Source organism: Phyllostomus hastatus, unplaced genomic scaffold (assembly GCF_019186645.2).
Source record: "Phyllostomus hastatus isolate PE091 unplaced genomic scaffold, TTU_PhHast_1.1 phas_contig_38, whole genome shotgun sequence".
NCBI lineage: Eukaryota > Metazoa > Chordata > Mammalia > Chiroptera > Phyllostomidae > Phyllostomus > Phyllostomus hastatus.
Window position 1 is genome coordinate 10,865,538 of NW_025333869.1, and position 13,654 is coordinate 10,879,191.

The 13,654-nt window shown below is 38.2% G+C and overlaps 1 protein-coding gene across 4 annotated transcripts in view; it reads right to left on the reverse strand.

Annotated features, from left to right (window-relative positions):
• The window catches only part of BMPR1A (bone morphogenetic protein receptor type 1A), a 173,194-nt gene that overhangs the window by 77,733 nt on the left and 81,807 nt on the right, over positions 1 to 13,654 (reverse strand). The window contains exon 3 of one of the 4 annotated variants that reach the window (XM_045841807.1): positions 8,877 to 8,933. The exons of the other annotated variants lie outside the window; for them this stretch is intronic. The gene's annotated coding sequence lies outside the window, so the exon portion shown is untranslated. The remainder of the gene's footprint in view (positions 1 to 8,876; positions 8,934 to 13,654) is intronic. 4 annotated transcript variants of the gene reach the window in all.

Sequence of the window (13,654 nt, forward strand, 5' to 3'; positions counted from 1 at the left end):
ACACTATAGCTTGGATAAGATCCCTGGATGGTGAATATATTTATATGCTAGCAGGATGACACATCCTGATCCCAGTGAGCAGGGCATGGAAGCTCCACCTCTGAAACCCTCCCAGACCTTACTCTATATATTTCTTTTACTTGGGTGATCCCAGTCTGTATTTTTTACAATAAAACTACTGTCTACTTTCTTAACTTTTGTGAGTCGTTTTAGTGAACTGCCAAACCTGAGTGTAGTTGTAGGAACCCTCCTAGATTTGTAGCCAGTTAGAAGTGCTGAGTAGCCTGGGGAATTTCCAAACTTGTGACTGGAATCTCAATTGAGGGCAGTCTTATTGGGGACTGTGCCCTTAAACCTGTAGAATCTGACACTTACTCTGGGTAGGTAATACCACAATCGTATTTCATTATTGTAGACATGATAATGTTTAAATACACAGCTGGATTTGTTGTGTTAGTATTCTGTTAGGTTTTGTTATCTGTGTTCATAAACAAGACCAGCCTATAAGTTTTTCACATACTATCCACATCTGGTTTTGTTATCAAGGTTATACTAGCCACATAAAATAAACTGAGGAAATTTTCCTACTCTCTGGAACAGGTGATATATTTGGATATACCTGCCACTTGAATAGTCGGACAAAACTCATCTTTACGATCATATGTGCCAAGGACTTAATCTGTGAGTGTATGGGAGGGGTCAGATCTTTCATTACAAATTAAATTTCTCTAATAGTTATCTATTTGAAGTTAATTTTGTTATTTTTAATTGTCATTTTATTTTTAAAAGAAATTTAGACTATTTTTTATTTTTCAACTGTAGTTGACACACAATATTATATTTGTTTTAGGTGTACACACCAGTGATTAGAAATGATATAACTTAATAAGAGATCATCCTGATAAATATCCTACCCATCCAACACCATAACTATACACAATTATTATTGACTATATTCCCTATGCACTACTTTACATTCCCATGATTATTCTTTCTTAATCCCTTTATTTTTTTGACCCATCCTTCCAACCCTCCTCCTGTTAAGCATCAAAATGTTTTCTGTATCTAAGAGCCTGTTCCTGTTCTGCTTGTTCATTTGTTTTTCTATATTCCATTATTTAGAGATATGTATTTTTGCCATTTTATTGTTCATATTTTTTTACCTTTTTTGTTTCTTCTTCTTAAAGAAGGCCTTGTAACATTTTATGTAATACTGGTTTGGTGATGATGAACTCCTTAGCTTTTTCTTGTCTGGGAAACTCTTTACCTGTCCTTCATTTCTAAATGATAGCTTTGCTGGGTAGAGTAATCTTGGTCATAGGTCCTTGCTTTTCATCATTTTGAATATTTATTTCTTGACAATCCCTTCTGGCCTGCAATGTTTCTGTTGAGAAATCAGCAGAAAGTCTTAGGGGAGCTTCCTTGCAGGTAACTAACTGCATTTCACTTGTAGCTTTTTAGATTTTCTCTGTCTTTAAACTTTCACATTTAATTATAATGTATCTTGGTGTGGACCTCCTTGGATTCTTCTTGTTTGGGACTCTCTGCACTTTGTGGACTTGCATGTCTAGTTTCTTCATCAGGTTAGGAAAGTTTTTGACATTATTTTCTCACATAGGTTTTCAATTCCTTGCTTTCTCTCTTCTTCCAGTACCCACTTGATGCAAATGTTGGTATGCTTGATGTTGTTCCAGAGGCTCCTTACACTATCCTCACTTTTTTTGATTCTTTTTTTTCTTTTTGCTGTTCTGATTCTTGAAAATTATCTTTCATTTCAGTTAGGGTATCCTGAAATTCTGGCTGGTTCTTTTTATGGTTTCCATTTCCTTTTTTTCCATGCTGTTAAAGCTCTAAGTTCATCTACTCTTCTCCTAAATTCATTCACTGAACATCCCTTATAACCAGTGTTTTGATCTCTGCATCTGGTAGATTGCTTGTCTCTATTTTTAGTTATTTTTTTCTAGAGGTTTGTTCTGTTCTTTCATTTGGGAAATGTTTCTTTGTCTCATTTTGGCAGCCTCCCTGTGTTTTGTTTCTATGCATTAAATAGAGCTGCTGCATTGCCCCGGCTTGTTAGAGTGACCTACTATAGCAGGTGTCTTGTACGGTACAGTACACAAACTCTCCATTCACCTGGCTGGGCATTTCAGGTGCAAACATTCCCATGTGGACTGTGTATGCTCTGTGTTGTACTTGAGTTTTGACTGCAGCTGGCATATCAGTGGGAGGGATTTACTCTCCTGGCTGACTGGCTGGGAGGACTGGCTGTGACCACTGTGGAGGATCAGTATGTCAGGGCCCCCTCTACAAAGTAGGACTTACTTCAGCAGGGCTCTGATGCCTATTGTGTCTGCCTCATGAATGTATCCCTTGTGGAGGTGGAAGGGTGGTGCTTCAATGTGGTCTGAAGCTGTCTACTGGGTACGCTGGCTCTGGGGCCTCCTGGGAGGTACAGGGCAAGTCAGCCATCACCTGTGTTCTGCCTGGGGTCACCTGTCATGAGCTACAAAGCAATCTGCAGATGGCTGCTACTCGTACTGGGCTTGAAGGTGCACTGGAGAGGCTAAGCTGTGAACCAAGGCTGGCTGCCTCTGGTGCTAGACCTGGGGCCACTTAGCAAGAGGTATATGGCACACCAAAGCCAGATGCTGCTTTTTTGAGATATTTTAGGAAAGTCTGAAGCATGAGCCAAGACAGGCCATTTGTAGGGAAAAGCCAATGGAAAGTCACTTGGCTGGACCTGGTAGTTGGGAGGGGTAGATCCTCACAGAATCACCAGGCCAGGGGCAACAGTGATGATGAAGACTCATATTTGGTACCTGCCTGCTAGCTCTGTGGGGCAAGGACTCAGAAAAGAAACAATAGCCTCTGCCAGCACTTCTGTCTGGGAGAAAGCAGCCCCTCTAGATCTTCTCAATTCCAGACAATTCAGTTCCTACTGTATGTTCTTGGTGTCTTTTGAGCTGCTGCCCCACTGCAGGAACTCAGACATAGTGAGTTCAAGAAAGTCCACGTGCAAACACTACAAGAGGAACTGCCTCAGGCTCCAACCCTGGCCTGGGGGGCCTTGTGTGGGGCTGCAGCTCTTGGTTCCTCAGGGGATACCTCTGCAGCTGAGATATCCCTCCTGGTTTTTATTTCCTACACATGGGTATGGGACCAGCAATGTGTCCACCCCTCCTACCAGTCTCAACATAGCTTCTTCTTTATATCCTTAATTGTAGGACTTCTATTCAGCTAGATTTCAGGCAGCTCTGAATGATGGTTGTTCTGTAGTTGTAATTTTGATGTGGCTGTGGAAGGATGCAAGTACTGCATTTACCTGTGCTACCGCCTTGACTGGAAGCCTTGGATTGAAAACTGTCATTTTATTTGAGTTATAAAATGTATTTGTATTTTGCATACCTTGTATCACTCAAGGTATTTTCTTATTTTTAAAACTTCTCTTTTATATCTAATGTTGTCACCTCCCTTACATTCCTAATACTATTTGTGCTTTCTGGGTTTTTCTTGATCAATCAATTAGATGTTTTATTTATCAGTCTTTTCAAGAAGACAACTTTTACCTTTGATAACCTTGTCCACTGAATCTTTAAAAAGATTTTTTCATTAATTTCAAACCCCATTTCTATCACTCATTAGCCAGAAGCTTGAGTAAGTTTCTCTTTGTGCCATAGTTTTCTCATCTGTAAAGTGGGAATAACAACAGACCCACCTTATAGAGTCGGTGTGAAGATGAAATGAAAAAAGAAAAAAAAAAAACAAAAAAAAACCTTGTAAAGTACGCAGAACAATGTTTAGTACACAGCAAGTGCTCTACAGGTGTTAGCTTTTATCTTTATCATCTACTTCACTTTATGTTTAAATGAGTACACAAGGCTTCACTATGTCACACAAGTTTTAATATATCCTAATTTTCTTAATTTAATTCTAAGTTATTTCCTGATTTGCATTATTTTACTTTTGACTAGTGGGATTTATAGAAGACATGCTTTTAAATTTCCAAATGTGTGTCTGAATATACTGTTTGCTAATCATTTTTAACTTAAATGTATTTGTTGACAGAAAATATTGTTGATATAATTATTTGAAATGTATTAGAACTTAGTGTACAGACTAGTAAATGGTCACTTTTAATAAAATGCTAACTTCTAAAACCAAACCTAACTTCTAAAACCAAATGACCATATCATGTTCTCTACTTAAAAATCTATAAATATTCTCAGTTCATAGGATGGAATCACCAAGACAAAAGAACTGTTATAACCCGGCCTTTGCTGGGCTAATACCACCCTCCCAGTCTGCCATACCCTTACAATGATCCAACTATACTGAAATCACTGTAGCCTCTCTACTTTTATAGGCATTCCCTTTTAGACTTTCATTCCTTTGCACATCCTTTGCACTCTTCCCTTTGTTATCCATCAGGTTAACTATAGTTCATTCTTCAAGACGTGGTCTATAAGTAATTTTTGTAAGCAATCTCTGACCTGCATTCATCAGGCTAAGTGAGGGCCCATCTCTGTACTTCGTGTACCCAGAATATGCACCATAGCTGTTTCACACTTCTTGACTAACACTACTCAAAAACTATTTATTAATTATTTGGTATGTGCCACACACTGATCATACAATAGTAAACGAGACAGACATGATTCCTCCACTTAAGAGGCTTATTTAGTCAGGTGATTTTTTAAACTTATCTTGCATCAGTTACTATAATCTACATTTTCTAGCACATCGCTGTAGGGAACCATTTTGAATGGCATGGGAATGTAGCTCAGACTCCATGTGGAAAACCAGAGGGGAGCGAGTGGCACATATACCCACGGAGAGGTTTTCCTGTGGGGAATCAGGCCTGCATTGTACCCAGACTGCTATGAGACTTGCTTTTGCTAAAACTCCCTCACCCTGAATTGAGGCAGCAAGTGCTTACTGTAACTTCCTAAAGTTTGTGCTAAACCTCCCAAGTATGGAGTGTGACTGGTTCAGCCACTTTTCCCCTGGGTCTGCAACATCCTTCTCTTTGAAGTAATTAGTAACATTATTTCCTTTGTTATCTGTAAAAGGTAATCACCTACAGTGAACCTGTGCATAGTAAATGAAGACCACCCTCCATGTAATATACCCAGAAAAGCAATAAAAGCCTGTCTAGGCAGGGGCTAGGGGCTTCTGGCCCTCTCACTCTCTCTCACTTAAGAGCGCAGCCGTGCTGTCCCTTTTTCCCCACAGGATTTCTGTAGTCCGTGTGTATTTGTTCAGTAGCAGCCATAACACACACGAATCCTACAGGCCAGGATCCACCTTACATCACCAAGCAAATCAATAAATGTTTAAGAATTGAATGAAGGGAATAAAAATAATATCAGTATCTTGTTAAGGGAAACATAATTAGGGGGCTAAAGCAACTATAAAAACCACATAACATATTCTTAACAGTTCTTTAAAGTACACTGGCAAATGAAATGGCATCTCCCAAACATTACAGTTATAGCCAGTTACTGTTCTGGAGGATCTGGCCAGATCAGTAGGGAGTAGGGTTGGTAAGCACCATAGACAGCAGGGAAGCCGTAGCCAGTGCAAGACAGATTTCTATACCACCCCCCAAAAGGGTAAACAAAACAGCATGTGATGCCCCATCCCAGATGGAGACACTGCCCAGGGCTAGAAACACTCCTCCCCCCACTTCCAGATCATGGCGGCAGGAGGAGGGGCACAGATGCTGCATAGGCTGAAGAGTGTGGTGGACACTAGCTTGGATTGTATGAGAATTTGGATGTTTCTGCTGCAAATAGAGTTTGGGGCTCAGACTTTTAAACAAAGAGCGCATGGAGACTTGGCCCTTTTTGCTTTCTGCAGACTCTTGCTTGCCCAGTTAGGAGCCCAAGTGTACCCAGGCTGGTGGACCCTGGAGACTGTGTGGTCTAGCAGCAATCCCAGGCCCCTTCCAGAGCAAAAAGCATTGGTAGTGTGGGCAACTGGTGCTGCACTGCACAGTTCTGCTCAGCTGGGTGTATGGAGACAGTGGTATGCCCATGGTTGGAGGGATGGAGTGCAAGCCCTGGGCCAGCAGGCAGGGTGTGGAAGAAAGGGCAGCATACAAGTAGGACTCCAGAGAGCATGCAGTCTCCAGAAAGATGCCTGAGCCTGGACTGCAACCAGGAACCAGCTAAAGTGCCTGGATGATCATGTTGCAGCCACCTGTGCTTCCCAAAGGATGGTATTTTTAAATGGGAAGAACACTGGGCTCAGTCTAGGACTGGTTTGGCCAGGCAAAGGGTAGCAGGGTTATTTTTCTTTGGGGGTTTTAAAAGGAATGGGCTCTAAGTCAGAAGCCTGCCACTCTTCCAACATTATATAGCTTTTGAATAAATGACTCCTTTCCTTTATCACCAAACCTCTGCCTCCAGAGTTTGCCTACTGGGCAGTGGGCAGTAGAAACCCACCTGCTGTTTAGTAATATTACTACTGACCCAACAATCTCTAAGTACTAGCTCAAGAACTCTGCTCCCATAATTACCACCCTCTAGTTCATGGGTGTCCAACCTTTTGGTGTCTCTGGGCCACACTGGAAGAAGAGATGTCTTGGGCCACATATTAAATACATTGTAACACGTAATCACAAAAAAAATCTCATAATGTTTTACTTTATGATTTTGTGTTGGACCACATTCATAGCCATCCTGCGCTGCATGCAGTCGACAAGCCGAAGGTTGGACACTCCTGCTATAGTTATTTTTAGACACCAGGGAAAAGAAGTTTAGATCTGAGTCATAAAATGGAGAACCTTAGTATACTCAAAGACTTCTTCACAAAATATATCTGGCTTACTCCATATTTTGAATGACCCTGGCTCTAAGCTTATTAGCTTTTTCTTAAAATACTGGGTTTTTTTATATTATGGAGTAAGAAATCTAATATATTTGACATCCTTGATATATATTAACTCACTTAATCCCCACACTAACTTTAATGAGACAAGTTATACGTAATTCTATAAAGTTAAACCTGAAAATCATGAAGTATTACATAATTTTTAAAAGATATTAAAAAATCAAGGTTAATTCAAGAGATAGTAGAATACACAGGTAGGTCAATAACCTGACTACAAAGTGGAGGTCAATGAGATGAAAATGGGACAAAGGGAAAGGTGGTGAGGAAGGCAACTGGGTGGCAGGGCAGCGAAGGAGAACTTAGGCTTTGGTATATACAGTTCAACATTTTATATAAGAACTTATTCATGCCTTGCTTATGTAATATCTTAAAAGTTAAAAGTTGTTCTGAAAGGAGAGAATCAGACCTCCCCTAACTCCTAAAGGATAAAGAAAGGAAGAAAAGGTAGGAAGTAGATGGAGCTCAGAGAAACTGGAAATTCTACCTGAGAGACAGAGACTGCAAATTACAAATAGTTGAAAGAAGTATTAGGATGGAGGAAGAAGATATGAATTGAACTGTCACTATAGAATATAAAAAATGCTATCATAAATCTTGTGGCATGCTCTCCTCACAGTACCATATACAACTGGAAAATACAAAACCACCTTAAATCTAAAAACACCCAAACTGGAGAATGATCAAATAAGAAAGCCAGAAGCATAACTACCAAAATTAAATTAAGAAAGGAGTTATGACATCTTGGTTATGAAAAGGCAATATGAATTGAAGAGACTGGAAATAAACTTTCTCTGTCTCCTTTTGGAAAGCACGTAATAACCAAAGAGCAAGACCTTTAGGAGGGTGGGTGTGGGACTAAATGTTTAATGCAGTCCATGGAAAGACCAATAGCAAAGGTATAACTCAGCTTTTCCTCAAGCCTAGAGCTATAACTGCTTTGCCATAATCTAAGTCTCAACAGGCTGCTAGAGCTAACCGATTTTGGTAGACTTAGAGGGAACCCTCATCTGCTAGAATGCAGATGGGAACTTGCAGTTGGGAGTGCCTGAAAGCACTGAGGACCCCTCCCAGGGTATCAAAAAAAAAAAACAACAACAAACAGGTAATAATCTATTGGCTCCTTTGTTATCAGTCCACAGGATAGAAATAATTCTGCCTTTTATGCCTATTGTTTGCCACTAAATAATAGATGCCTCCAGTCAGAACTAAATGAGAGCTTAGGGAACCCCAAATCCCCAGGTGTGGGTATAAAAATATGCAATTCATTTAAAGGGAATCATCAACTGGAAAGAAAGGTAAGGCTAAAATCAGAATGGGTAGCTTCTATTTAAACAGAACAGATGACACAGGGTGACAGTAGAAACACAGGACACCTAGATGGTGTCAGTCATACCAGTGAAGAAGAAGAAGCAATTTATGGATGTCAAAATAAAGGGGATGCTAAACTGCATACTGATGTTGAGACCTTACCCCCAAAGGCACTTGTCAGAGCATTTGAAAGAGGTTACTACTAGTAGAACAACAATTATGCCAATATGAAGAAAGGGAGCATTTCTGGGGTTTCTATGGTGCTGGCAGCTGACGTGCTTTTCAACTACTGCTTTTCTTATAAGGAACCCAAGCATGAATCTGCACAAGAACCATTGACAAGGATCTAGCAGAAAGGGTGCACTCTGTGAATTCCTTACCTGTGCCTTTCTTTGAGGCTCTCAACTTCTGATGAATGTTTTTATTCTATACACTAACTGAAAATTAACAATTAGTGTTTATAACTGTTACATTTAACTTTAAATTTTTTAAAAAGATGAGACTGGGTGATTCAGAAGGCTGCCAATATTGATTAGGACTTGGGGAAGAAGAGACTCTCAGCATCATCAAGCTCCAGTGCAAACTACCTGGATGCTCAGACCCTGATGCAAGAGACTGCAGGTCCAGAGGGCACTAGTAAACTACAAGAGGACCCAGAACTTCATGCCACTTACCCACAGAGACATTGATGTTTCCACTTCTGCTCATACCAATGACTCTATGATAGGCTCCTGGTGACCAGTGACAAAAAAGAGAAAGGTAGGGTCTGGTTACCAGTTACAAGTCAAAATGGACTGCTATTGCTCTACAGCCCTACATGGCTGGTTCTGAAAGACAATGATGACATAAAAATTCTCTCGCTGGGTAGGGTAAAGGGAGAAGTGACCAGAGAAGAAAAAACATGGACTCCCTAGGAGTGGAAAGGCTGACTGGTTAGGGAAATGGAAGGAGCAAAACTATAAAATAAGAGACAAGGAATCTGGAGAACAGCCATGCTGATGGCACAAAGTGCCAATCTTTATGCTTCATGTTAATGCCTACCACAGAACACCAACAACAGAGGAAGCATTTAACTACATCCAAACTACGTATGGAATAACTTATCACTGGACATCAGCCAGCTTCTGCTCTTGGCCACCTCAATGTTTGACCAACAGGGCCATGGAGTGGAGGAGCCACAGTGGCAGAGAGGAAGGCTTTATACAGGCCAAGAGCATGGGCTCCTTCTTATGAAGATGACCTAATTACTGCCTGTGTAGGATGCCAAACAGACACATGTGGGTACAGAACTGACACTTTATAGTCAGAGTTCAAACCGAAGCAACTTGGTTCCACTGTCTGTGCTTTTAACAAGAGTACGTTGCTTCTTTAAAGTGGCAGAATGTGGTGCTATACATATGGGTTATTAAATGTAAGTCAGGAGAAATAAACAAGTATATACAAAGCAACATGGAGAATCTTAATTCTCCAGTGTTGAAGAAAACAGTGGAAAAAAGGGGTAGTATATTTGTAGCAAAAATCTAATTAAGTCAACTACACATACAATATATACATCAACACTATATGTTCTAGAAGGATAAATTCATTCAAATTAAGAGTGGTTTCCTATGGCAAAGAGAAGAAAATGGAAATGGAGATCGAGATTAAAGGAGACAAAAATAAATCAATTGAGGGCCCTATAAAGAACAAAGATAGTAGTAATTTTACTGTCATAAACTGAAAGACAGATTAAGTCAAGTTTCTGAACTACAGTTCAAAGCAGAGAGAAAATAAAGGGAACATATAGTCATTCTACCTTAAATTGAAAACTAATGTTATTTGTCATAACTAGGAAGTTATAAAAGTAAATATATAACTATGAACATTTTAAAAAATCAATCTGTGTACTACCAAAACTCATTCTGAATACTACCAGTAGTACACACTCCACACTTTTAGAAACACTGTTGTTGAAACATTCTTATTTATTCTGAAATAAGAATGCTAGAGGGGATCTTTAAATATAAATATGTAATTTAATACAAATATTAATCAATTTGAGAGTTTAACTGGATTTATGTTAGAAGGGAAATAACTTGATAATAGTGCAATCAAAAAGCCTAACCTTTTCTTAACATGGATGCTTTCCTTCCTCAATAATGTAATGTTTTCTGGTTTTACACAGCTTGTAATTAGGAAACAAACAGTCACTACTTTCTTTTCAACATACAGTGTTGGATATTTCCTAAATATTGTAAAGTCATAAATCATGAATTGAGTTGAAAATAATAAAAGCATCAAAACCAGGTAGTTTTATGTAATGAGGTAATTTCTTATCTCACTATAAGGTAGTTCTCTAAGGATATCACCATACTAACACTTACTGTTAATGTACAACCATCAAATTCTGTTTAATGAATTTCTCCACAGGTCCCTATTCATTTAACAGTAGCTCTTCAAAAACAAGATACCATCCTCCATTAAGTGACAGAATCATACCTGTAAGGAATACTTTAAACCTCCTTAAATTCTACTAACTTTTACATAGCACTTAAAACTATAGCAGAAGAGATAAATATGAACAGAAGAATATTTCTTTCTAAAGTGCTCTTCTAGAAGAGGCAATACTTTGCTTTTTTTATACTGTCTCCCTTTCAATATGCTAAGGCTTGGGAAATAATGTATAAAATATTTGTTGTATGCAAACAAATGAAGAGACCATGAAATATAGAACATTTTAATGTTACTCTAAATTTAAAAAACTCAGAATCCAACTGGATTTGAAAAATTATTTATGTTTGCTATTAATGATGCTCAACATCATCCCTCCAGCTCAGATAAAAAATGTGGGTGTCATCACCTCTTTTCAACATCTAGTGACAAATCAGTTCCCCTTCTGCCTTCATAATAGCAATTCCATTTAGTCTTTCTTTTCTATTTCCAAGATTACCACTCTGATTAAATTCCAATTACCTCATGTCTAACTACTGTTACAACTACTTGAGCCCCTGAATCCTCACTCCATTTCTCTAATGATATTCCTACAACACTGCTCCAGTAAATTACCTCAAATACACTTTTCTGTATGTCATACTTCCTACCCTTACACCAAGACCTCCACAATACTCCTACAGAAATACTCATTTTCTATTAATCCACTTTTCTAGAAATGTCTTTTAATTCTTTCTTTAGCTAACCAAATTCTACTCATCTTTCAAAGCCTAGCTCAAATAACTCCTCCTATTTCTATTTGTACTTCTCAGAGCTATAGAACCCTGACTACAAGTAATAACTTACTCCTTTGGTATGCATCACTTTTACCTGGCACTGTTGGTTATCACTGCATATTATATATATATATATGTATATATATGTATACATATGATATATATGTATATATATCACACACACATATTATTCCTATGACTATAAACAGAGGATGGGGACCATGGTCCTTATTTTATAATTCTGCCTTTGGAACTTGCTGTTACACAGTTTAACAAGGATCAAAAAAAGTAATATCCTACAGAACAAAAATAAGTGTTCTGGGGCTTAACTAGGAGGAACATATACTTAGAGTCAAAGTAATAGAGATCAGAAATAAACCTTAGGAATAAACTGGCACTTCAAGTGGATTTTTAGAAGTTGACAGGTCTTCCACAAGAGAGAAACAGAGGAAGAGGCATGCCAGGGGAAAATAACAACATGAATAAGGAGAAAATATAAGCCAACTTCAAATCATTGGCTAAAGGGTATATCGTACATGTAGGGGCAGAAAAGAAAATTAAATATATGTTCAATAACCAATGCTTAAAGGTTTTCATAATTTTGGGTATGTTGACCCTTACCTTAATTAATACCTTCATTATTTTTTGCTTAACACAATTAAGAGTATCCTAATTTTCTCTCTGCTTTTGGCATTTCCTACCCCTTCCAAACTATCATTCATGTCACTGCCAGATTAATATTAACAAAACACAATTATAACCCATAATACCTGCTAGAAATTTTCAAAGATGGCTAACTACTCAAAACATAAATCTAAACTTCTAACCATGGCATACAAAGTTCTTCACAATCAAGATCTTTCCAGCCTTGTCCCTCAAACCCTCTCTTACATCATCAATTCAAACAATACAAAATGTTTTCTTCTGTCTTTTGTGCATTCTCTATACATTTCAAACTTCCCCTGCTTATGTTGGATTCTGTGCATGAAATTCTCTTGCCTCTCAAATTTCACTCAGAAATTTTCTATTCACCATAAGATTCTACTCAGATGTCATTTCCTATGTTAAACCTCCCTGATAATTTTCTCTTCTAACAATGTTGGTGGAGCCTTTGTAGATGATGCCACTACACTTTTTAATTTCATATAGAACTTTTCAAATCACACCTGAATTAACTATCTGCATACTCATCTCTAAACATATTCTTTGAGAGCAAAACAAGGAACATTTTGTATTCTCAGTGCCTAAAAGCGAGTGCCTGGAACAGAATAGGTGTTAGTGAGTATTTAAAGAGAGAAAGAAATGGATGGCTGCAAAGATGTCAGTCACTTAACATTACACTGCTGAGAGGTTTTAATATTAGAGGAGTTTGTCCTTACTTTGGAAGGTTAACAGGGTCACTGACAGTACATGGGAATTATATACAGAAAATTTAAGCAGGCAGCAACATGTAGAGGGAAACAGAGTGAGGAGTGGTACAAAGTTAGGAGAGTCCTGCAATATTTCAGGTGAAATGTAATATAAAGATCTGAACTTGGATGGTGATAGAGAAATTAGAAAAAAGGAAAATATAGAGGTAAAACTGATTAGGACTTGATCTCTGACTAAGGGTAGGAAGGAAGGAAAAGCTGAGAAATCACAGTGAGCACTGAGACTATGAGTAGAGATGACAAAGGGGTCCAGTAACAGAAATGGGAACATTGGGTTATGAAGCATGCAACTGAAAATGAGAGTCTAAAGCTTAGGAAAAGTGTCACAAATAAGACATAAGGATAAAATAAGACTATATAGAGGTAGTTATTGAAATCATGAGATTAGACAAGGCAAAGGAAAAAACCAGAAGAATTTCAAAGATAAAACCTTGTAGAAGATCATTATTTAAGAGTAGGGGGAGAAAGCAATTTTGAAGGAGTCAATAAACAGAATTAGAGGAGCACAAGGTCATAGGGACCAAGAGAATTTCAAGAAAAGAAAATAGCAACCACTACAGAGTTCAAAGAGTATGAAACCTAATAAAAGATAATTTATTATAAAGTCATGAGCATTTTTCAAAAAAGCAAATATAGCAGTTTTGCAGGGGATTATAAGAAGTTGCTATAAGGAAGTAAAAGCAATGAGCAAAGCCTACTATTTCATGACGAAAAAATATAGGCAGCTTCATAAAAGTGTTATGTCCTATCTATTCTTTTAAATGCAGATACCTGAAACATTCAAACCTTTTACCTGACAACGAGTCTCTAAATGGA